Genomic DNA, 25,042 nt, shown 5'->3' with positions numbered 1-25,042 from the left:
GCCTGGTTCAGTGTGCTGTAGGAGGCAAGGAGCAATGAGAAGAGAGAGGAAAAGTAGAAGTTTTGATTCCCTGTTCAGTAACCTCAAGTGCCAGAAACGAAGTGAGGCAAGTGCAAGGGGAATAGCCAGCTTGCTCACTGAAGCTCCACTATTGCTTGATCATGGTTTTAAATTGAATGAATGAAGAGGGAGATGGCAAATCACACTAAGAATTGCAATCTGACTTGCCTCCTTCTTCCTATGAATTGCTAGCAAAGAAAAGATAGCAACCTTTACGCTGAATGAGGTGAAAAGGTCACACTCACAAGGAAAAAGGGACAAGTAGGCTTTGTGTTTTTTTTTCCCCCTCTCCCTAGATCTAGCTGGGGACCCTGACCATGAAACTCTGCCTTTTATTCTGAGGATGTGAATTGTATCCAAGGCTTTGCTCATGTCCCCTCAACCCGTGCATTATGTTTGAAACGGGCAAGTGCATTTTATGATCTGCCCATTCAATAGATGGACACTGAATGTGATGGAGAAAGGGAAGAAAGGAAAGGACATGGAAGAAGAAGCACTCATGAAATGAGGGGGTGAGGATAAGCGTAGTACATCCACTGTAGGAATGAAAGAATATGCAGGGGTGGCCACCCTCATAGAAATAAAGTCTGTTAAGGGGCCATTAGATCCACTACTCTGACCATCTCATTCACAAATTACCCTGCAGTGAGCCCAACCACTCATCCAGCTGAAACAGATCTCCCAAGAAAGGCATCCAGTCTGAACAGTCAGAATGGAAAGAGTCTACTACTTCCTCTTGTTTTCAGTGAGTAATCCTCTTCACTATTAAATATTTGTGCCTTGTTTCTGACATAAACTGGTCTTGCTTGAACTCCCAGCAGTTGCTTCTCATTATATATTTATCTGCCCCTCTAATACCCATTTATATGCTGTGATCAGCAGGGATCCTGGTTTTCTCCAATTAAAAAAAAAATCCCAATTTTCAGTTAAAAAAAAGTAACCCCAAATCTACACTTTCTCATGATTAAAATGAAAATGTGTATGTATTTCATGTCAATCATGGGAAAATGTGGATTTGGGGTTACTTTATTTTCTAATTGAAAACTCGGGATATTTTTTAAGTCAGAAACTACCAGGATCTCTGGTGATCAAGTCACCTCTTGGTCTTTTGGAACAGTGAAATAGACTGAGCTCTCTAAATCTCTTGGCATAACATTTTCTTCAGGTCCTAAATCTTGTGATTCTCTTCTGTATCCCCTTTTTGATTTTTCTTTTTTCAACAGCCCGTTAAAGAATAGGGACAATAGAACTTCAGCATTCCAGTACTGGCCTGGCTGAAGTTGTGCACAGAGGTAAAATCACCTCACTATTCTTCTGCATGTACTTTCAAGGATCACATTATTCCTTTTTGCAATATTGTTACACTGAGAGCTCATGTCGTGTTGTTGGCATTAACATCCTCTCATTTAATCAGTTAGGCAAACCCTCTGCCTAATCTGAAAATTTGTGCACATGCCATTTTATGTTAGGTTTTAAAATGAAATAAATGGCCAGTTCTGTCTTTAAACTGATTTATTTCTGTGTCACTGCTGGTAGGTCATGTCAGTTACATTTTACAAATTGCTATAGGCAGAAGTAAAATACTAAAGTTGTTCTGCTACACTACACATTCTAAATAAGGCTGTGTTCTCCCTCCTTTTAAACACAAAGGTTTAAATGTACAAAAATAATTGGTGATTTTTTTTTTTTTGGTGCCCAATAGAAGAAATTTGGAAATGCCCTTATGGTTAAAAATTGCTGAGCACTTTCTCCTTTAAGGAATCTTAGTTGAGCCCCCAGAAAAATAAGCCAAATACATTTTCAAAGCCAACTCTTGACTTAATCAGAAAAACTCTTAGAAATTATTAGATAATCTCATGTTGTGATCAAATATATGTAATCTCTCCACCACTTCATATCCTACCTTACATGACTGTAAAATATCTTTGTGGATCTATGTTAATGGTAGTATATTTTAATAAGGTTCCAGTTTTCCATTGGGAGCTGATTTGTCAAGGGGTGCAAGCATGTGACAAAAAATTGACACTATGTATGCCCTTTACATTCTGAATCAGGAAAAATGTCATTATTTTAGCTGTGTCTAAAACTCTCCCAAACACTTGCAAAAACTGGAAAATTGTTCTTTGTCCTGTTAATTGCTCTTCTCTACAGCCTGCTATGGTCCTCATTTCAGGACAATAACAAGAGTGACTGGAACTGCTTTGCTCTTATCCCTTTTCAAGGAGAAGCTGTGAAAAACTGCTGTGTTGAAAGTTACTGACCCCTTTCTTGTTTACTGCATGTATGAAACCACTGGGAGGGCTTGGTGAAGAGACACAGGCTACGATGCATTTGGTATGATGATTACACCTGGTGCTATATCAGACACAGTCAGTTCAGTAGAAAGAATTACTCAATGCTCATGTGAGCCTGGGTCTTGGATTAGAGTTAGGTCATGGTGATTCAGCCCAGACAAGGATGTGATAATGTTAATGGGCTAGGGGAAGCAGCTGGAAGAGCTGGTGGAACTCCTTGCAACGTCTCAGAAGAGGTGCAACAACTATTTGTAAAACAGTTGTGCTACTTAAGGGCATCTACTGAATAACCAGGTGGAGGCTGTAGCCACTTTTTGTCCTTTATGCCTGACCAGCCAAGTCCAACCTCTTCTCTTCTGATGCCAGAATTATCTGTATCTCTGATACCTCAAGATTAGATCACTGTAGTGCCCTTTACTAGGGCTATACCTGGGCCTGTCCAGAAGCTGAAGCTAGTTCAGAATGCTGCAGCGCACTTAAGCAGAGGAGCATACGTGGGAGCACACTAGACTAGTGCTCTGAATTCCCACTGCTTTCTAGTAATCTTCCAGGTAGAATTCAATGTGTTGGCTTTAAACCACAAAGTCCCAAATGATTTGGTACCTGGCTTCATGAGAGATGCTTCACTGTTCATAGCACAGTATTTCAGTCCAGCTTAGCTGAAGTGCTTGGATGGGAGTTCTCAATAATAAAGAAGCAGCTGCTTGGCCTAGTGACCTCCCTGAGGGGGGTCCTTCATTTTGAAACTCATTTCTTCTCTTGGTCCACCAGGCTTCTGAGCATGCTGTGCCAGCTTCTTCTATGTCCCCATCTCTGCTAAATCTGTGGTAGAGGGCTTGAACTAACAGGGTACCCAAAGATGTAGTTTAAAATTTGAAAGCGAGCAGAAAATATTCTGTTCAAACAGTCTTAAATTATTTACTACAAAGAGATGACCATTTTAATGGAACTTTGAGAAGAGACCAAAGATCATTATTCTGTTGAGATCCAGAGATCCTTGTGCAAGTGGCACAGAAGGGCTTTGGATGCTACTCCAGGTCATGAACTGTATGGCAGCCCCTTACCTTAGCCCTTCCTGCCCAGCATTCTCAATTGGATACAACCCATATTATGAGATGCTATGTGGATGGATAATTTTAACTCTTTATAAAGAAACTATGTCAGTGAAGCATAATAATAGATACCTGTAGTACACAAATGAGAGAGATCACATATACAAGTCATGCTGAGTGAAATCCTGACCCCATTGCAATTGGTAAGAGCTTTGCCTGGACTTCAATGGTTGATTTTACTTGCTGAAGGTGCATACTCAAGTTCTACCATTTGTATGAATCTATTGTAGGACATCCAGCACCCAAAGATGGATGCTTAAAAGAATCAAAACAAATAAGGAGCAAGTATAACAACAGGATGCATCTTATTAATAATGCAAATATTACAGTATGCAATATGTAGGTCCTATATCTAAAGGTTCCATATAATTTGTAAATAACCCAGCATAAAACAAGTGATATATCACTTATGTAACAAAGAAATAGAGTATACCGTAAAGGAGAAATTAGTTGTAGGTAATATATCAGTTGGAAGTTTTCTATAATTTAGAAAAATAAGGCTTATTATAGAATCTTATAAAAGCATATTATATCTGTGTGTACCATATAAGCATATCTAATACAGTAGATAAACATTCCTGTTTGATGCCCTTTCATTTATTTTTGAGAATTAACTACATGAATATGTACATATCTGCTTTTGTGGCAGTATGGAATGATCTGCCTTAAGAACCTAAGATAGCATGTGAAACATGGAAAGAGGGCACATCTATGCCAGGACAGTCTGAAATGTATCTGCGACATGGACAAACTACTTGGAAGGTTCTGAATAAAGGAAGTGTTTTCCAGTTCTGATTCTGGTTTCCCTGGGGTATATCTACACTGTAATCCAGAGATAACTGCAGTTTACATGGACATACCCAAGACAACTTGAAGTGATAGTAGCATAGCTGCAGTTGGCTGGACATCGGTGATCAAGTACTTACAAGGGTCCCAGGCAGGTTTGTTCAGGCCATAGTGAGGCTCACTGCTATTGGTATCCAAGAAAGTTAATTTGGCATAGCTCAAGTATGTCCCCACAAACTTCAATCACATGTCTGGACTGCAGGTAGACCTACTTCTAAACTGTAAACTTCCTGAGATAAGAGTGCCTTTTTGTTATGGGTGAGCATGGGTGCCCAGCAACAGGTGTATATTATCATTACAACACAAAAAGCAATTGTTCTTAAGTGCTTGCATTACATCTGTGTTGGGATTTAGCACATATATAGCACAAGCTAGCTATGTTTCATGCTGCCATGGTATAGAAACAATGAAGACATGTCTTATACGTACATTGATGACATTTGCTAATGTGAAACAATATTCATTTTCAAAAAGAGAACGTCAAAATGTCTTGCACAATTCAGAAGTTGTATTCTATTTGTTTTGAAAGAAGGCATTAGAGATGGCTCAGGGATTTGGTAATAGAATATGAAACCTCTCATCTCTAGGTCAACAATTCAGACGTGACCTAGATTGTTAGTCACAGAAAGTCATTACTGTCTGATTGTTGCCTGGTCTTATGCAAAATGAAATGTGCTCTCTTTCTCAATCCATTTCCTAATGAATATTCACTTGTGGTGAAGGGTTATTTTAGATTGGTTGTTATTTGTAACTTTTAAAAAAGTCTTGGCTGAGAGACCAGTGAAAGACTATAGATGAATTTAATGTCTACCTTCCTGCTATCAACGACCTTGCTCTGCAAGAAGATGCATGGAGTGGGGCAACTTGTGCTAATATTACTTTTGCTGTCTCTCTTTTGTTCAGCAATATGCATCATGCTACTTGTGCAGTAATGTCCTTCACAGAGGAAGGGACTGTCTGAATAAGTCTGTGGTTTATGGTGATGATTTGTCAGAGGAAGTAATGTTGAAAATGGCAGAAGTGATGAAATAATAAAAAGACAGAAATTACGGGCAACAGTTTGTATTCAATTTAAGGTGGGGAGGGTGTTTCTCATTCATTTTTAGACTGTTGAACAAAAGTGAATATGATGCAGTAACAGTGAGAAATTCTGAATGGGTTTTTCCCCTGTTAATGAATGTCCAATGCAGATTCAGCTCTTCCTTGTCTTCTCCCAGTGAGGGAAGTAACAGTTGTATAGTTGTAAATTATAATGAGAACAGGATAGTCACATAGGACAATCCGGACCATTTGGTCACCCTGAGCAGGGTTGCTCATCTCCTGGCCTGTGGGGCTAGATCCAGCCTGTGGTTGTCATCCAGTCTGCAGAGCTCCCTACAGGTCTGATAATTTAGGGGCTGGGAACTGGTAGCAGCTAATTGCTGCTCCTCTGGTGAACTTCTGGACCTATGGGAAGCCCTGTAGATCAGATTTGCATGCCTCTGTATGCTAGATTGAAGGGTTCACAGGGTGCCATGGGGCCAATAGGAGCAGTACAGGGTGGCACAGGGCTGATCAGGGCAGCATAGAAGGCCAATCAGGGCATCACTGGAGCTGGACAGAGGCAGCATAGGGCCTAATCTTGCACAAGTGGCCTGATCTGACCCACGGACCAGCCTTGTGCCACTCGTTGGGCCCTAGGACCAGATGGTTGAGTATCACAGACCTAGAGTCATTCAAACAAAAAGCATTCTAATACAACCAAATACAAAGTGAGACACCATGGAACAGTGACTATGGTCCAGGTGTACACAATGGAGGACTGTCCTGGACAGAAGGGGCTTGGAGAAAGATGTAGGAGTCATGGTGGGCAAACACATGCGAGTTTCCAGGGTAATGCTGTGACAAAAAGGGCCTATGTGATCCTTGGCTGAATAGACAGAAGAGTAGTGAGTCGGAGTGGGGAAGTGACTTGATATCTATGCACAGCTTTAGCCAGTCCAATACGGGAATGCTACAAGCAGTTCTATTGCCCACAGTCTTTAAACGGATGATGGAAAAATTGGAAAAAGTGCAGAAAAGAGCTGCAGAAAGGGTTTAAGACCTAGAAAATATGGAACACAGCGAGAGACTTAAAGAACTCAGTCTGTTTCACTGATCAAGAAGACTGTGATGCACAGAGGTAACTGGCCAGTACTGTGCCCAGAGCAGCCACCCTCTCCCTGCCCCTTTGCTCCTCCCCCTGGACCTTTTTGTAGGCTTCTGACTCCAGATGCTTCTGTAGAGTGCCAACATGCAGGCATCACAGAGAAAATTTGCTGTTTGTTGAGGGGAGATGTTGCTTCATTCCCCCACCCCCGCAGTTGCCCATTGTAGAGTGCCCCACAAAAATGCCTGTCACTGATGTTACAGGGCTGTAACAGCTTCATTAAACCAAGCAGATAGTCTGTCTTCAGTTTGCATTAAGAATATTTTCAGATCGGTGGAGGGGGGAGTTATGTCATTGTTAACCTGAGTTGTGCATGTCAGGCCTGAGCCATATGCCAGGGATATCAGAAGAAAAAAATCTCACTGACTTCAACAAATGTTGAACCACTCACACAAATCCCTACAAAATGCTGTTCATAACAAATACTAAATGAGACTCTGGAGAAGAAAAATTGAAATTAATCACAGGTGACCTTACAGCTGCTGGGCTTCCTGCAGCATCCTGGGCCTGTGATGTTTTGTAACTATTGTGATAGACCCTCCTCTTACGGTGCCTATATTAATGTGAATGAGAATTATGCATGTTCATCAACAGAACAATGAGCCCATTGGAATGAACAATGCATAATAAAATGGTTCATTTCCAGAGGAGAAAGGGGCTTTTTTTCCCCTTTAGTTTTGAGAAGTGCCGCAGGAAAACTCCATTTATTTATGCTTGTTTTCTTTTGACAATGGTTTCTTTGTTCCCTTCTTCCCCTGGCTTTCACTGTGCTTGTTAGCAACAATGTCTGACAACGGTAGACTAGCGGTAGAAAGAAGAGATGGAATAAATGTCAGGAGGAAGAAATAATTATATGCCCCTAAGACAATGTTTAAAAATGTGGCCTGAAATATAAACAAAGGAAGGCGATGTGCTTTCCTTTAAGACTTTCCCTTTAAGTGCATATTTACATACTCCAGTTTTTCAGGGCTGCTACTTCCCATTGCTGTCTAATGTCTATCTCTGAGCAGTGCCTGCAATGCCATTGGCTCTCCAGCATGTTAGCTCATCTCCAGTCAGAAAGGTGCCATCCAAAAGCAGTATTATTGTTGCTTTGAAGACATTGCATGGCAGCAGATACTCTATGGGAAGGATAATTGTAAATGTATTTTTATGTTATAAATTCTACATATAGGTGTGACATATTTGAGGTGAGTAGCAATTACCAAGATTCACCTGCTTTCTGTCCTAATATTGCTGTTAGCCTATCACTTTTGCTACTATTATCTGTACTGGACATTCTGAACCTAATTCTCTGTTGCCTTGTGTAATTACTGAAACTTCTGCAAAGTGAATGGGATCTTTTGAGCCTTACCTACACAAGTCTCAGCACTATTTGCTTTGTTTTAGATTCAAACACTGGCCTGGGGCAGGCAGTGGCTCAGCTCAGGCACTGGTCCCAGGCCTGTGGCCAAAGTTAGAACTGAGGCATCCTGCCCTAGATCAGGGTGGCAAGTGTGGTATGTGGGAGCTCACAGTGGCAGGAGCACAGAGGCACCCTGTGGTGGGGATAGACGGCGCACGGGGCAAACCATGCTGCCTACCCCTCTTCCCCCAGCTTACTTTCTGCTCTGGCTCCAGGTACAGCCCTGACTGAGAACTGCTGCTGCTTTTGCCTGGTTGGGCTGGGCTGGGCTGGGACTGGGGCTGTCACAACTGACTCCCCAAAGCTGGCTCAAAAACTGCTGCAGAAAGTATGCGGTGGGGTGTAGGCAGCAGGGGGAGCATGTGACAGAGGGCAGACACAGAGGGTGGGGGCAGGGGACAAGCACCAGAGATGGGCAGCAAGGGGGGCAGGCACAGGCATGGGGGGACAAGGGACAGGAAGCAGGGGGCACATGGCAAGGAGAAGCAGGGAGCAAACTCTGGTGTGGGGGGGCAAGGGGTATATGGCCCCTAATCCCCTGCTGCTGTTTTCCCTGCCACAGTGGAAAATTATAACACATGTATACATTTTCCAAGCACAAAATCTGATTATTGAGGGGTCAACTTAAATTTGAAACCATCTTGGATTCAGGTAAACACGATAGGTGGAATCTTTGTTACACTGAAATCTGTTTTAAGGTAAATTTCATTGCAATTAAAATATTTCCAAACCCCACTAATAGCTCATTGTAAATAGGGCAAAATGGTTCTTATTAAAACCAAGTCATTACGATACATGGCTTTTTTCAGTCCTCTTAAGTAGAATAGACCTTAATGGCAATAAATAAAATACCCATCACCAAATTTTACAAACACCAGGCTAAAAAATATAGGCTATTGTGTGACTCTTTAGCACAAGAAAAGCGTACTCCACATAGACAAGCTGTGCTCAAAGCCTTTTAACTTGGACCTCTTTAACTGACAACCTTGTCTGTGTTCCATGTGGTTTTCTGAATCCTGCCACAATGGCTAACAAGGAAAATGGACAATAGTTATAGTTTTTGTTGGAAGAAAAGATGGAAGAGGCAGAAATAGTAGACTTGCTGTTAGGGGGAAAAAAAGAGTTCTGGCTAAAGAACTTAGAATTCCTCCCTCAGTAGGCACATCTACATGTGCAATTAATTCACACCAATAAACTCCAGCATATATTGCCCTGAAGTTTACTGTTCCCAGCTGCACTGGCTGAATGTGTGCCTGGGACTGCAGCACGTTAAGCTGGCTCAGATCTGCCCTGGCTGGCAGGGGCCTCCAGGGAGGTCAGCCTGCCAGCCTGGGGCTGCTTTAACTTGGTTCAACATGCTATGAAAGGACTAACTGATGGATGAGGGTGGTCCAGTGTGGGGCTAGCCGACAGGCAGCCACTGCACTGAAGCACCCTGGTGCCCCAGTCATCCAGGTCAGCATCTACATGTGTGCTGCTGCTCGGGGGGAAAAAACTCCATAGCAGGATAGTACTTGTACTTACAAATACTAGCCTGCTGCAGAGTTTATTAGTTTCCTGTGGCCTAATAGGGCTACACATGTAGGCCCCAAAATGTTTATTGTGTAGCCAACTAGGCAACTATGGTAAACTTCTCATGTTTGGGCCCACTGTTGCCCAAAACCGAGAAGTGAACCAATGTTCTAGGTCTGGAACAAAGTGTAATGCATGGGGAATACTATGATGTTGACAACTTGGTTTTAGGGCATTTATGCAATGATGTTCTTGTAAATGGCCCACTGCTTTGCCAAAAACACCACATTTTGTAAACCTGATTGGCTGTGATGAATTTCAAGTAAGCATGGCTGGTTAAACAGATTTTGTAGATGCTATGGAATTACAGCAAAGTAATTTGTAGAGAAGAAATATGATGTACAAGTAGATAAATGTAATGAATGTTGCACAGGTGAAAATAAGAAGCTGATAAATGATTACAGTCCATATGACTTTTTTAAAAAGCTGATGAAACATGCTGCTTCAATCATCTGTTCCGCATGGTACATTCCTGGCAACAGGCAATTGTTACTTGGACTTCCTGTCCCTCGACAGGTAACTGACTGCACTTCTCTGTTGCAGTGCATCAGAAACGGAGAGGCTGAGACCACTGATCACTGGCAAATCACCCAAACAGTGCTGCTTCAAAAAAGTACATTCACTTCCATGTGATTGCCAGGCCAACAGACATGAATGGATGATGAAAGATGTATTTAATCTGCGGTTGCTAAAATTGATGCAAAGATGAAACAAGGAAAATAATGAGATTCTTTTGCTGACTGACAGTTGCTTGGCGCACATGTTTCTGCATCTAGAGTGGGTTTGATTTGAGTTTCTTCTGTGGAGCAGTGCCACTATATTCCAGCCTTTGGATTAAGATATCATTTGCTTTTAAAAAGCCTATAACATAAACTGCCTGCAGAAGTGAAATTTTCTCAGTCATGACGAAGAAGAGGTTAACACTGACCCAGCAATTAACACCATGGCAGGAGCCATTTATTTTAAAGGCCAGTGATGAAACTTTGGCAAAAAAGGGGTATGTCAGTGGAAGTGTCAGACAGTGATGTGGAAGGATAAACTTATGAACTGGATGTAGGTGTTGATGAACTCAGGAATAGAGTTCCTACTTCCGCAGGTATTCCCAATGAGGTGAGTTTCTGAGACGCTTGCTGCAGATAACTATTTGCTCATTGCTCACAAGTTAAGAAATGCTGAAATTGCTGAAAGTACAAATGATACAAAGGCTGAAGAAGGTGAGATTGAAAGTAATGAGGATGAGGGTCTTGAATAGTGGAGTAATTGACCTATTTCACAAGCCGTTGTTTGTCCAGAGAAGTTACAAACATTCCTTCATTTGTATTGATGTTCCTAATCCAGTTTTTACCCAGCTATGTGGTGTAGACAAATATTTAACAGGTGTGGCTGCACCTTGTACAAAGCAAAATTGCACACATATAATAAAGTACAGGATTATAGCTTACATGAGCTGTATGATAAACAGGTCTACCTAATGAACTGCAAGTACATAACCACCAGTGAGAAACAGCTGTGAAAGGCCAAAAAAATGTCCTAGTGTATATTAGGTAGTGTATGTGTAGTAGAGACAAGGAGGTACAAGTACCGTGTACGAGGTACTGGTTAAGACTCCATGTAGAATGCTACGTGCAGTTTTGGTCACCAATGTTAAAACAAAGCCCAAACTTAAAATAGCACAAGTTCAAAAAAGGGCCAAAGAGATGTTTAAGGGGATGAAGACTCTTTCTGATGCAAGATTAAAGGAGCTTAGTCTGTTTAGTTTAGTAAATTAGAGTTTGAGAGAGGATATGAGCTCTCTGTACAAGGGAAGGTAAAGAGCTTTTTGGGCTAAAAAGCAGTGGCACAAGACCAAATGCTTATTAACTGGCTACAGATACATTTATATTGGAAGTTATAAAACATCTCTTTGTTACAGCAATGAAGTTTTGAAGCTGTCTTCCAAACAAATCATGGTGACAAGGAACCTGCATCTCTTTAAGACTGAACTGGATGTGCTTATTAGGGCTGTGCGAAGCTTCAGCAGCTGATTTGATTCGGCCCAATTCAGGGACTGGACCTCTGAATCCAAATTGAATCAGGAGACCAAGTAAAAGCTCTGAAACAATTTGAAGCATCTGAATCTATTCGGAAAAGTTTCAGAAAAAGATTTAGCTGATTTGGAGATCTGGCCATAGACTAAACAGGTAGCTGACAGCTACCTCCACCTGATAAATTGATTGGGGGGAGAGGGGAGGGAAGGGGCGTGGGGCAGGGAAGTTATTGGGGCTGGGGCTGGGACAAGCTGCCCAGCCAGGGCGGGGCGCAGGGGCATGTGGGATGCAGGCACGGAGTCGGGGCTCTGCCCTGCTGCCACTTTCCCAGCCAGGGTGGGATGCAGGCACGCCTTGCTCCAGGTGGAAGGGGGCAAGTGGGTAGAGCCCCCTGTTCCCAACGCTGCCATGCCCACATCCTGCACCCCCTGCTCCCAGCATTGACGTGGGTGCAGCAGCGCTGGGAGCAGGGGCTATGCCCTGCTGCCCCCCAGAGTGAGCTGCACCTGCATTGCATCCACCCCCCTGCTCCAGCTGGGCAAGCAGGAGCAAGGCAGAGCCCCTGCGGCTCTCCTCACTGGGGCAGAGGCAGGCACAGCTGGAGGAGCCGCGGGAGAATCTCCTATGGCTGCCCTGACCAGCCCCAGCCTCCCAACACTTTAAAAAACAAACAAACAAACAAAAGCCGTGCACTCACTGGCTGCAGGAGCAGTGATCGGGGCCTCTAGGAGCTTGTGGCAGTCTCCCCTCTGCCCCTGGACAGGTTCTCCCCTCGGCACCCGTGCGGCAGCTGCCCCATGGCACAGGTGCAGCGTGGCTTGGCAAGATGCTGTGCACTGTCTGGGAGCTGGGGCAGCTCCACCTGTCAGCTGGAGGTGCTGGGACAATCCCCAGCTCTCCGATCACTCCCCCAGCTCTTCCTGGGGGGTGCGGCCCCTGGATCTGCACATGGGGTTTCAGTAGGTTGCTGCTGCCAGCTGGGGAAATAGCCCAGAGCCAACTGCATCCCCAGCAGGCAGCTGCAGCCTGCTGTCATCCTGCATCATATGGGGGCCTATAGGAAGAGCTGGGGGAGGCGACCGGGGACCTGGGGAATCAAACTGGGAACTGGGGGAGTGTTCAGGGACCTGAACATTACCCCAGCCCCCTGTTCGATTCCCCAGTCCTCTGTTCGATTTTTCCTAGGAGCTGCAGTGGCTCCACGTGTAAGCTGGAGCCTGGCAGCACTGAGCCCCAGTGGCCCCCACTCCCAGGCAGCATGCAGCGTGATCCCTGCTAACCCCTACTACCTCGTGCTGCACACGGGGGGAGGGCTGTGCTACAAGCACCCAGAGGCCCCAGTCACCACTTCTGCAGCCGGTGAGTGTGGACCTTTTGTTTCTGGGTTTTTTTTTAAGTGCCGGGAGGCTGGGGCTAGGTGGGTGGGGCCGGGAAGCCATAGGGAACTCACCTGCAGCACCCCCCACCCAGGGAGAAGCAGGCACGGGGGAACCTGCCGCCACCCAGCTGTGCCTGCCTCTCCCTGGCCAATCCAAATCATCAAATCTCTCCAGATTGGTGCCGAATCGTCTGAAGCAGATTTGGACGTATCGATTCAGGACAGTGATCGAAATCGAATTGCTGTCCTCCGAATTGGCTGAATCCAAATCGAATACTTCCCTATTCACACAGGCTTAGTGCTTATGGAAGGCATAGCCTGTAGTTGATCCAGGAATAGGGGAAGGGGAAGTGCGGCCTCCTCATTTGGGTGTCTCATAGATGTACAGTGAGATCTGATCTCATTGCCTGGTTAGCATGGGCTCCTGTCAGAGTCAATGGTTCTGGAGCTTAGGGGGTGAATGCTACTACTGTTCAGTGAGGAAAGGGAGGAAGGGGAAGGCTGAATTTAGCAGCATGGAGGCAGGAGGGAAGGAGCTCATCCCCTGGGCTCTGGATCTGCACAAAAATAGGGGATCCAGCCAGACCCCATGCCAAGAGCTCACATGTAATGCAGTCAAAGGTAAGTGCAAACAGGCCCCCTGGATCTGCTTCTAGGTACAGTATGATCAAACAGGAAGTTCTGGCCAGTCAGTGTGCTATATCTAGTTATGTATTTGGAATTACCGTGCTAATTTATAAAGATAGCTCTCTAGTGTGGAAGACATCTGGTAATCCTATGTCTCAAGGCTTTGCTGCCCATTATTTGGCATGAGGGAAGATTTTTTTTTTTTTTTTTCTTTTCCTGAATGCTACTTGCTCTGGTAGGGGGAAAGAGGTCACCTTCTTCTGAGGCCTGGGGAAATTGGCCACAACTACAGCTGGAGGGTTTTGACTGAGGTATGATGACTGGCTACAGGCTTAAGTTATTCTGTTTTCTGAAAGGCTTAGAATATCTTGAACTTCCTAGAGTAGTCTATCCCTTTCTGTGCATGTGTGCACCTTAAAGGGCTCTTTTCTTTTTACCAGAAATTTCAGACTATCTGTAATTTCATATTCATTTTCAATGTGTGTATTTCTTTCTGTACATGGCCTCAGAGGAATGTTGCTGATATCAGAATCATTAGTGCTAAAAAAACCGATCAACCTACCCCCTGACGTGCTATTTATCCAACTTTGCTTTTAAGCATTCAAAGAGATTAAGTCATTTATTTCTTTAAAATTAATTTTGTATTTAAAGGGTTCGAGTGCATTGGCCAAGAACAATGGAGCCGTGAGGGAGAGTTTAAAGAATGTGCCTCCATGTACAGAATACTTTCTACAAGGAACCCATGAGAGGGTAAGAAGAATCATCTCAAGCAGGTGCAGTAGGAAGACAGTATCTGCACAATTGGAAAAGTAATGAAAGGCACCTGAAATTAAAAAAGAAATGATGAACAGTGGCTTTTTTAAGGCTTTGGTGAGGAAGTGTTTGGGATGGTTTTATATAAATAAATGTGCATTGTACTGCCAAGAAAGGTACATGGAGGGGATCAGAAGCGTGTTGCAATTTTAAAATTTATAATTCATTTATAATTCAAAGGCACAATAGGTATAAATAAAATATGATGCAAAAATCAATTTGGGTAAATATTGAGGGATAGAGGCTCTTTAGAAGAGATCAGAGAGGAAAAGGAGAAATTGCTATTTTGTATAGCGGACAATGGAACATTCACCAGTAATTGAGATAAGAGACTTTATAAGAGTTGCACGTGGAGTAGAATCCTGATAACTTAGATATAAAAGCAGACTCTTATCCTCAGATCTTTGTGGTAGATTTTAAAGACCAGTTAAAACAAACAGCAGTCCATCAGGGATGGTGGCCAAGCCTGCCTCAGAGCTGGGGCATAATATAGATGACCTTGAGACTCTCTTCCACCCTCTGTTTCCATAATTTTGTGATCTCTCTTGTACACTGCAGTTGAATAATTCTGGAGCTTCCCTTGATATCAGTGAGAGCTCTGTATAGCAAAAAGGCCTACTGTCCAAATTGCTGCTGTAATACTTTGTTTTTATAACTGTGTCATTTCAGCATTATTATGAAATCACTGTACAATAAACTCCCAATAAGCCATAAAGATCTTTTGCCTCATTAAAATCTGAAGCATTGATCTTCACATGGAACTTTGGCCTAAAGCAAGAAGTCAATCTAAATAATTTCTACAAAAATTGTTTTCCAGTTGTTTAATCTGTTTTATTCAAATGTCATATTACTGTGAATCAGTTCTTTTAAACAGATTTTTATTTGAATTACTGTATTTATTCAAATATAAGATGAGGTTTCCCCACCCAGTCAGCACAGGGGAAAAAGTCCCTCATCTTACATTCACATACAAGGAAACTGCAATACTACTGTCTAACTTTGAACTGCTGCTAAAAGCAGCATATGCTCAGTAATGGAAACTAGCTATGAACTGATTAAATGCAGTCAACACTGAGCAAGACTATAAAGCACATGGCTCATATTGCCCAAACAATGGGAACCTTATTTATTTGTTTATTTACAAATGTTGTTAAAAATACCCTTATCTCCCGTAACATCCTTGTTTTACCAAAACTTCATATCGCAAAAACATACAGGACTTATGACAAGAACACTCTGTTCCAGTCATGAGGGGGACTAAGTAGCACATGGACTCTTTTGTGGGGGCAGTATCTGGAATACACACACATACTGACCAGTTCTGAGCTGTGGGGTCACCATGGCTTGAAATGCTGTCGACTCTGCTGGGACCCAGCCCAGTGAACTGTATGGTACATCATGAGCTTTTTTTTGGCTTTAGACTAATATCATGCATAGTTTGTACTATATAAAAGTAGATGCCAAAGTGATACTTAAAAGTGTATTTATGGAATATCTGGCAGCAGTTTCAAAAAATGTAAAATGCATCAATTCTGGACAAACTAAGTCTATGGGTACTATATGCAAATTACTACAGCTATTTTTATTTCAAGGTCACTTTTTCCAAATTTGTTTTGCACTTCCATGTGCTCAGGGAGAGCAGGGGCTGACAGTAAGAAGGGGGGGAAAGAGCTGCAGGAGCATCAGCTGCAGTCCTGGGCAATGCCCCATTCCCCAGTGGGAACCTATTGGTAGTGTCCACAGCTGATGCCAGAGCCCACCTGGTATTGCTTCTGGTATGTGGGCAGGAGCTGGGAGCCTGGTGTAAGCTGCAGATGGGGCCAACATGTGCCTGCCTGCCTGGCATGGTGCATTAGCTGGAGTCTCTGGCTCCTTGCAGGCTGGATCTCATGACTTTGGCTGTCCAGCCCTGCTCCTAACTATATCTTTTTGTTGTTGCTGTTGTTCCTTCTTACTTGGCCTTTAGTTAATTTTTTTTTCACTCATGTCTTCCTACCTACAAGACAAGATTTTACTATTAGCACTGTGTAACACTGAAAAGGAAAGGATGTTTCGGGGGAGAACTTCAAGGAGAGTTGGTTCAGACTCAGATCGAATGTCCACAGTGGTTGCACATTTGGAATACAGGCGGACTGCAGCTCAAGTCTGGTGAGTGGCAAAAGCTTTGCAAGTTATTTCTAAAATGGCAGGAAACAAAGATGCTAAAGTGCCACCGTTTAGAAGAATGCAAGAAGTCTTGGGTGAATTTGATTGACAAGGTGGGTTGGGGGCAGAAAGGACATGAGAGAGGCTGGCAGGAGATGAAAAGTGTTGACACATATATCACTGTCTATCCAAGGGTTATATATGCCGCCTAGTAATAAATACACTAGGAGTTAAAATAGGGCAATGTGGATGAGTATGGAAGTGCAGAAAGTAATCAAGGATGAGAAAGAGATATATGTGAGGTATAAAATGTCAGGTGCTGAGAGAGGCTGGTAAGATTACAGAATAGAGTCAGAAGGGTGTGAAAAATAACCAGAAAAGCAAAAAATAAAGAATGAAAGAAATATTGTATAAAAGCTTAAGGTAAATAAGAAATTCTTCAGATATTCAAGGGACAAGAAATGGTTGGAAGAAATAGTAAAGCTTCTAAGGGCAATTTATTGATCTGTGTTGGACTTTGCTAACCAAAAAAAAAAAAAAAAAAATGTAATGAACTATATTCCATAGTGCTCACAAAAGATGATGGCAGAAAGAGAAGCTAGGATATAGCCAACACAAATTTATATAGGGGGAGAAAGAAAACTATTGGAGGAAAACAGGGAAAGTTTGATCACAACATTTGAAGCATGACACAACTACATGGTCCCTGAAGGTCACAATTCTGAAAACGGTAACAGAAAAAGGAGGGAGAAAAGAACCAAGGAGAGTGAGGGGAGGGAAGAGAGACAGACTCCTTTAAAAGGGTCTATATATCACCCTTTTGGCAATAAAATAAGTAGACACAAGAAAGTTCACAAGGAGCCTGAGGCCGCGTCCAGACGAATGTGGCCGTTCAGTATGTGGCACTGCAGACATGTCTGTGGCACGACATACTGTACATTCAGTTGTTCTCCATGCTGCAAGGAAGCAGTGTGAGGCTGGGGGCAGGGTTGACCCCTGGATATCCAGGGGTCAAAAAACCATGCCAAAAAAAAAAAAAAGCAGCAGCATAGCACATGCAGAGGCAGTATGCGCTGCTCAAAACCAGAGCCTGGCCAGCTGAAGTCATGCTCCAGCTGCTGGCCAGGCTCCAAGAGGCAGGATTGCTGCTGCTGCAGCCCCAGGAGGCCCCCAGGACCTCAGATATGGCTCCTGGGGCAAGCCCAGCGCTGGCCTTTGCCTCTCCTACCCCACCTGGGGTAACTTGCTACGTGCCAGAGGGCACGTGGCACAGGCGTTCCATGGGGACAACTAGTGGTGGCACAAGGTGTGCTTCTACTCATTGTCCCAGGGAATCAAATATCCACTCTCATGTGGACACAGCCTGAGAGAGCAAGGAGGTCACAGATAAATGTGGGCCCTACTTATCAAATGTTTTTATAACTTCTGCCAGAGAGGTTAAATGTCAGCTGTACACACAATGTATACACAAAGCTAAAATGTTGTCTATGTGACTTGTGAGGTATTGTCATGACTAGGAAAAGTGATCAGGTTTTGGCTGGGTTTAGCTAGCACACATAAGTAAAGCCAGATCCAAACATGACCTTTTCCCTCTAGTGTTGAGACAGGTTATTGCCTAGAGGTTCTTAGCTAAAGTGTAACTTGAGCTGACATGAAGCCAAATGTATAACCCTGCATTATAATGGGGGAAATGTTTAAGTTTACTTTGCCCTTTACTATCACAAGTAGAAGGCAGGGTAGATTTTCACCTTTATAAATTAACCAAAGTAGATCATATCTATAGCACAAGCTGTTGTGGGCTGAAGCTCACTTCATGTCATGCTGTGAAAGGATGCGCACAAAGCAGTGTTTAAGAAGGAGAGACAGATTTGAATAGAAAAGGTAGACGGGAAGGAGAGAGAGAGATGCAGGGGCAGAGGGAGGAGGACCTAGTAACATGGCTTATAACACCCACTTCTCTACCAATTTTATATATGACATCACTTGGTTGGGGTGACCATCTGACATCGGCTGCAAAAAGACATACAGGCCTGTGGTAGAACTCTTTAGCCTCCCTGGGCACTCTTGAAGGTGGAGCCATGTGAGGGTGGCTCTTCTTAGGCAGCTGACTCTTCTTTCAAGCTGATTTGAATGGGAAACTGGGGAAAAATCATCCACAGACTAGACTATGTTAAGTATGTTTTAAATGGGGATTATGGATTCTTATCCCATTACCTGGATTAGTTTTGTGACTCCTTTTTCCTGTGAGTGTATCGCTTGTTCGTTTGCTTCTTCCAGCACCCAACCCCGCCCCCCTTTTGTCTTCTGTATTTAAGTTTCTCTCCTTCTTACACTCTGCTTTATGCACATTTCTTTCACAGCATCTGATGAAGTGAGCTTCAGCCCATGAAAGTGTGTTCATGCTCTCTCTCACTCTTACTCTCTCGCTTTCCCTCTCTCATTTACTTTGGTTAGTCTATAAGGTGCAAATCTATCCTACCTTCTGCTTGACTTCAGGCTAACACTGCTAGCTGTCTCTCTTTACCATCACAAGTCTGCTAAATTGGACCTAAATCATATGGCTTTTCAAAGTCAAGGTAAAGCTTGTGTGTGGAGAAGCCACCCAAGAAGACTAAGAACTCACTTCATTGTCTATGACTACAATTTCAACACCTTTTCACAGCCACTAAAATACATTTTAAGGACAAAATAGTTTAAGGAAAAAGTGTAAATACAGCTGTCTAGTGTAAGAGCTGGTGTGAATGAATGCAGTAATTAATGTTCTAAGTTTTCAGTCAGATATTCTGAGTTTTGAAGATAGTTCTTCCTCACTTTTTTTTGTTACCATTCCTAGCCTTGTTCTGGGGTGGAGGACACCACTGGGGCTACAGGTCTTCAGCCTTTTGAATAAGTACACTAATAAGATACTGGTTTTTGCAACAGGGTTTTGTGATGCAAAGATTTATTCTTTCTGGTTTGATTGGGTCTCATTTCACATGGTCACTGGAATGGGCACTGCTTTTAGTCCCAGACCAGTGACAGGTGTCTATCTTGGGTACTTCCATGGTCCTGTGATGGGGTGTTCAAATCTCCTGGATAGGGCTAGCAAGCAAGGGCTTGTGGAGGTGGGAATGCAAGAAAGAGTATTTCATTCAGTTGGGAGTTGCCCAGGATGAAGAACTGTCTGGAAACCTGGTGAGAGCAAGGAGTCTGAGGCTACTTGCTGGTTGAACACCTTTCCCTGGATAGGATAACCAAACTCTGAGGGACTAAATTATTTTGTTTAAAGATAAGCCCTGATAGATAAATTCCTTCTGAAGACTCATTGGGAGATGCTGTGAGGCAGTAACTGACTACAGGCCTTCAGATAGGGCAAGTAGTGGGCCGCTAGGCCAGAAAATGGGCTGCAAAGTCCTAGCCCTGTTCTGGACCTTGCCACAAGCTCTGTTCTGGACCTTGCATCATGAGCGGGTCCAAGGAGGTGATCCTCCCCCTCTATGCAGCACTGGTCAGGCCGCAGCTAGAGTACTGTGTCCAGTTCTGGGCGCCGCGCTTCAAGAGGGATGTGGACAACATGGAGAGGGTCCAGAGGAGGGCCACCTTCATAATCAGGGGGCAGCAGAGCAGAGCCTACGAGGAGAGGCTATGGGACCTGAACCTCCGTAAGAGAAGGCTGAGGAGGGATTTAGTGGCTGCCTATAAACTGGCCAAGGGAGACCAGCAGACAATGGGAGCGTCCCTGTTCCCCCGAGCACTACCGGGGGTAACAAGGAACAACGGCCATAAGTTGACTGAGAGTAGATTCAGGCTAGAGGCACTACTTCACAGTCAGGGTGGCTAGGATCTGGAACCAACTTCCAAGGGAAGTAGTGCTTGTTCCTACCCTGGGGGTCTTCAGAAGGAGGCTAGACAGCCACCTAGCTGGGGTCATTTGACCCCAGCATCCTTTCCTGCCCATGGCAGGAGGTCAGACTACATGATCTGCTTATGTCCCTTCTGACCCTACCAACTATGAAACAAGTTTACTTTATAGTATGTGAGAGCCTCAAATCTTTATATAGTTATTTTCAATACTTTGTGAGGTAGGGAAGCATACTTATCCTTGATTTTCAGATGGGGAGCTGAAGCACAGAGGGCATTCATAGATGTGCTGCAGGAGGTAAGGGCTTGTTAATTTGCATGGCTCAGAGCTGCGCTAATTAAGGCACCTGGAGCATCACGTGTATCAGCGTCCCCATGCTGAAATGGCAGTGGGGTGCTTTGAACTAAAACTTGTCAAATGAGCTTTAGTTTAAAGCACCCCACTGCCATTTTTCAGTGTGGGGACACTGGTACATGTGATGCTGGAGTCTGTTGGAGTGCGGTGATTACCATGCTCCAGCAGACTCAATTTAATCTTGATTAATTGCATCTTTTCTATTGCCCTGTAATTACAGCGCGTTGCAACAACCTGTGTGCAAATGTATAGGAGCCCAAAAGCAACTAATCATCAGGTTTGCAAAGGTGCCTGAAATCAGTGGAACACACCCGGTGAATCCATGTCTCTAGTCCCAGGCTATCATTTTCACTATGGGACTACCCTTAATAGGCTTGGACTCACTCTTAATAATAACTCATTGTTTGTGGAACACCTGAGTTTGTTATAGAATACATGTGACCTTAATACAATTAGCTAGTTTCAGTTTAATTTTTGATCAGGTCTACTTCAGTCTTCTACTACAGGATCCCCATGTAAGGCTATAGGTATGCTATATACAAGGCGAGGAGAAAGGGGATACAGCTCAGTCATCCATGTACATATCTGACCTCAGGCTGACTTAATAGCTATAGGCAACCAGCTGGGCCAGAGACACTAGATATTCAAGACTGCTCTAATTTGTACCAGAGCAAAAGGCCAATACATGGAAAAATAAACATGGCTAAAAAATGACTTAGCCCACCTCACCGCCCCAAACACACACCAAATGCAGCTCAGCCAGATGGCAGATATGTGGTAAATGTACACTAAAAATTGTTTTTATAACATATATAAAATTCAATCCAAATTCATGTGTATTATGTATATATACGTTGTGTGTGTGTGTGTGTATAATTTAATGCCATTTATTGGTACAAACTACCAGGAGCTATTTTGCTTGTCAACAAAAAAAGCTTCACAGACTCCAAGAAAACAAGTTCCAGTCAGAATGACAGGAATGGTGAGATTTCTTAAATGAATGGAGTCAGGCAACCAATAGATGGATGGTTGCGACAAGTTTAGATAAATGAAAGTGTCACGTGGTTGGATGAATTGATTTGGAATGACAATAACCCCGTTACACACGGGTTTAAGAATTAATGGGATCCAATATGTGTGGGCTCGGTGACTGATTTGATGAACAAGTTTGTCAGGCTTGCTTAACCTTCCATTCCAATCAGCACGATCGGCCTGTCAGTATCAGCATTCTCCCTTACTCCCTTTTACTTGTTTAAGCTTTAAGCATAGACTTGTGCAGCTCAAAAGAATGATACTCAGGAAACTGTTAAATATACAGGCTTAGATCAAAAAGGCAGATCCCCTCATCTAGTTAGGGGAAGGCTTGAATTTTCAGCTGTATTTTAAGGCTTGGCAAATGGAATACTTTCCTTAATAGGTGCACTACTAAGATCTGTCATTACATTGTAAACTTTTCCTTGCCTCCCACCTAGGGCCACAAGAATTTGCTTGGAGACCCCACTTCTCTGCTGATTTCCCTCTCCTGCAACCTACGGCAGCTGTGATCACCACCCTTATGGAAGTGCCACTTTAAAGTTCCCAGATGTTTGAAGCAGCGCAGCACTGGTGTTTGGGGTAGCAGAAGTAGTGAGGCCTTCTTGTTTCCTCTCTTGCCTCGCAGCCAAAGTGAGGGGTCTTGCTCAAGAATAATCCACCCCTAGCTGGTTTCTATTATATCACTGTGGTGCAACTCCTATCAGCACTAGCCATCAGACGTTAGGGTTTTAAAGGCCTCAGCTTTCCCTGAAGCAACCTCATCATCCAGAACCTTGAGATTTTCTGTCTCTTGTATGACATCCCCATATTCCATACCAGACTCACCCAGAAGACTGAGCTTTTTTGACTGACTCCATTGCCCGCAGTCTATAATTAGTTTTGCTGACATGAGTTCCCTCTCCTTACCTTGCTATGCCCACATTACCACGCATCTGATCTTCATCAGGGACCTTCTCACTCTTGTTTCCACTGGACTCAACTAACATGCTTATATATATGTATACATCATTGCATTAGTGCAACCTTATCTTTGTTTGCATCGTTTTTTTATCGGGGTTATAGTGTAAGACATGAATTGAAACTGATACTATAAACTCACACATTTTTATTATGGTCTAAGGGTGTCCTTTCATACTTTAGCTTATTTTGCTTGAGAATGGTTATAGATAAACACCAAAACAGCACATGGAGCATAATACTGTATGGACATGCAAACAATTTGATGTGGGATATGCATAACTGCCAGTGTGCATACTGTATCAGAACTCCTGGCAGAGGTGATATCTTTTATTAGACCAGCTAGATATTTGCAAAAAAAAAAAAAATCTTTATTTGCAAGCTTTCAGGCACAGGCACCCTTTTTCAGGCAGAAGAGAGAGCAAAGATTGTAAAAGTATTCCTAGGTAGAAATGAAAATTCATATTTCACACGAAAGCTGAAGGCGCATACTGTTACTCTTCAGTCAGTGGAAACTAGCCTGGTGTAATTTAACAGTCTTTCATTTTGGTCTAAACTGCCATGGTTTAGCTTCTGCTTATTGCAGGATAAGAGCTGTTACCACAGAGCAGCTGACATGTGGCAAAAACACTGCCTTCATTTTGTTTCTGATGCCCATACCTTAGCATCTGTGGGGGAATTATAAGCATGCCTGTGTACTTGATTTCAGTGCAACTGATAAATGTTTCTTGAATACACGGGACCTAAAATTCTTAGCTTATTTGTGGAGCAGATTGAGTCTCTTTTAAGAGTTTGGATGATGCTTATTATACTTTCAGTCCTGGGGGAGTGAAAATTACAACGGTACAATTCTAACTAAAGTGCCCTAGATAGAATTGATCAAAATGTAAGTGTTTTATAAACAAAATTAAAAAAGGATGATTGTTCATTTGAGTTGAAATATTTCACAGATTTTTGAACTTTTGGGTCAAAAATTGATTTTGGTGAAGAAAAGAGGCTTACTTACTTTAATATTTTTGCTTTTTCCTTTTGGTTTCCCCACTGAGGATCAGACTGACCTATCAGAGAGTGATTCCTCTCAATAAAATAAAACATTTTTCAGGGTTTTTTTTCCTGAGGGGAAAAATCTGACCCTACCTTGTGTTACCAAGATACATCTGTCAGGAAAATACCTTTTCAAATAAAATGTGTTTCCTACTGGGGAGGGAGAGCTTTGAACTTTTTTTTCCTAACCTTTTTTAGATCCAATCAACTTAAAAATTACCTTTTTATTCAGAAATGTTTATTTTCTATTGTTGCAGCAACCCCCTACAATCATTGTAATGGGAAGCTTAAAAAAAATTGCTTCTGTTGTCTTCAGTTTGTGTATTTTAACTAAAATTAGTTATTTTCCTTATGGTATATCTTTTTTTTTTTTTTAACTGGGGATGGGGACTGAAAAGCACCTTTTTATGGAAAAAGAGAAATATTTTAAAAATAAGGAAAATGTATCTGTGGTTTCACAAAAACGTAAAGCTTCTTTGGTTTTTCTCCTACCTCTGGTACCCTCAGCGCTTTCCCTAGCCGGCCATTCTCACCAGCTGAATTTGCCTGCGATAAGGAACCTATAGCCACGTGGCTTAATGAGTCGGCATAATCCTTTCCCAGCAGAGCTGTGGGAGGGTCATGTTAGGCAAATGCTACTAGCCTTTCAGTACATAGCACTTATTAGGACTTAAGCATTTAAAGACAGCGCTTAAAGAAAATTCCTATAAAATTTAATTGAGAATGAAAGCCTCTCTAAGATTATTTCTAATCATCCTGCAGAACTGACTAGAGAATTATATCTTTCCTACGTAACGGGTGGCTCAGAAATGCTGCCATTCTCTGGTAAATGGCATAGGTTTTTTGAAGTAATTGCCATAGAACCTGCTAAAGCTGTATAAAATCCTATTCATTTTATTCCTGTTAAAATGTATTGTAGTTCTCCGTAATGGCAATTCACTTTTTTTGTATGTATTCAGTTATGACAGAATGAGCTGGTGCTTTGTAGAAGGTATGCATTAAGGAAGGCTTCTGGAGGCTATAAAACTCATGTTATATGTAGTATCCTTGAGTGTGTGTGTGTGTGACATGAATGAACCATGAAAGTTCACCTTGTTTCCTCCTACCCCTTTCCTTCCTCCTGCTTTATGCCTGCTTGTGTTGCAGCATATTTCTGGCCTTTGTTCTTTCACACTTTAATTTGGGCAAGCAAGTATGTACCAGGGAGATCTGATACCACGGTGTTAGTCAATTTGTTTTAACAGCAGTTAGCCCCAAAGGGCAGGAGCAGTTGTGGTGCTAGAAACTGGTGACCTCCTGGACTTGAATTCTGGGACAGTTAAGTTATCGCTGCTGGGCCAAATC

The 25,042-nt window shown here is 42.9% G+C and overlaps 1 long non-coding RNA gene across 2 annotated transcripts in view; it reads left to right on the top strand.

Annotated features, from left to right (window-relative positions):
- LOC109305924 overlaps window positions 1-22,989 on the top strand; it is a 71,880-nt gene extending 48,891 nt beyond the window's left edge. The window contains exons 1-4 of one of the 2 annotated variants that reach the window (XR_002099770.1): window positions 9,993-10,587; window positions 14,161-14,282; window positions 16,326-16,470; window positions 22,135-22,989. This is a non-coding gene — a long non-coding RNA (uncharacterized LOC109305924). Of the gene's footprint in view, window positions 1-9,992; window positions 10,588-14,160; window positions 14,283-16,325; window positions 16,471-22,134 lie in introns of those variants that run through there. The other variant, XR_002099771.1, reaches the window with a different exon arrangement.
- Window positions 22,990-25,042: the final 2,053 nt, after the last annotated feature.

The sequence above is a fragment of the Crocodylus porosus genome, unplaced genomic scaffold, assembly GCF_001723895.1.
Source record: "Crocodylus porosus isolate Cpor-Errol unplaced genomic scaffold, CroPor_comp1, whole genome shotgun sequence".
Classification (NCBI taxonomy): Eukaryota; Metazoa; Chordata; order Crocodylia; family Crocodylidae; genus Crocodylus; species Crocodylus porosus.
This window is presented reverse-complemented; position numbering and strand designations above follow the sequence as displayed.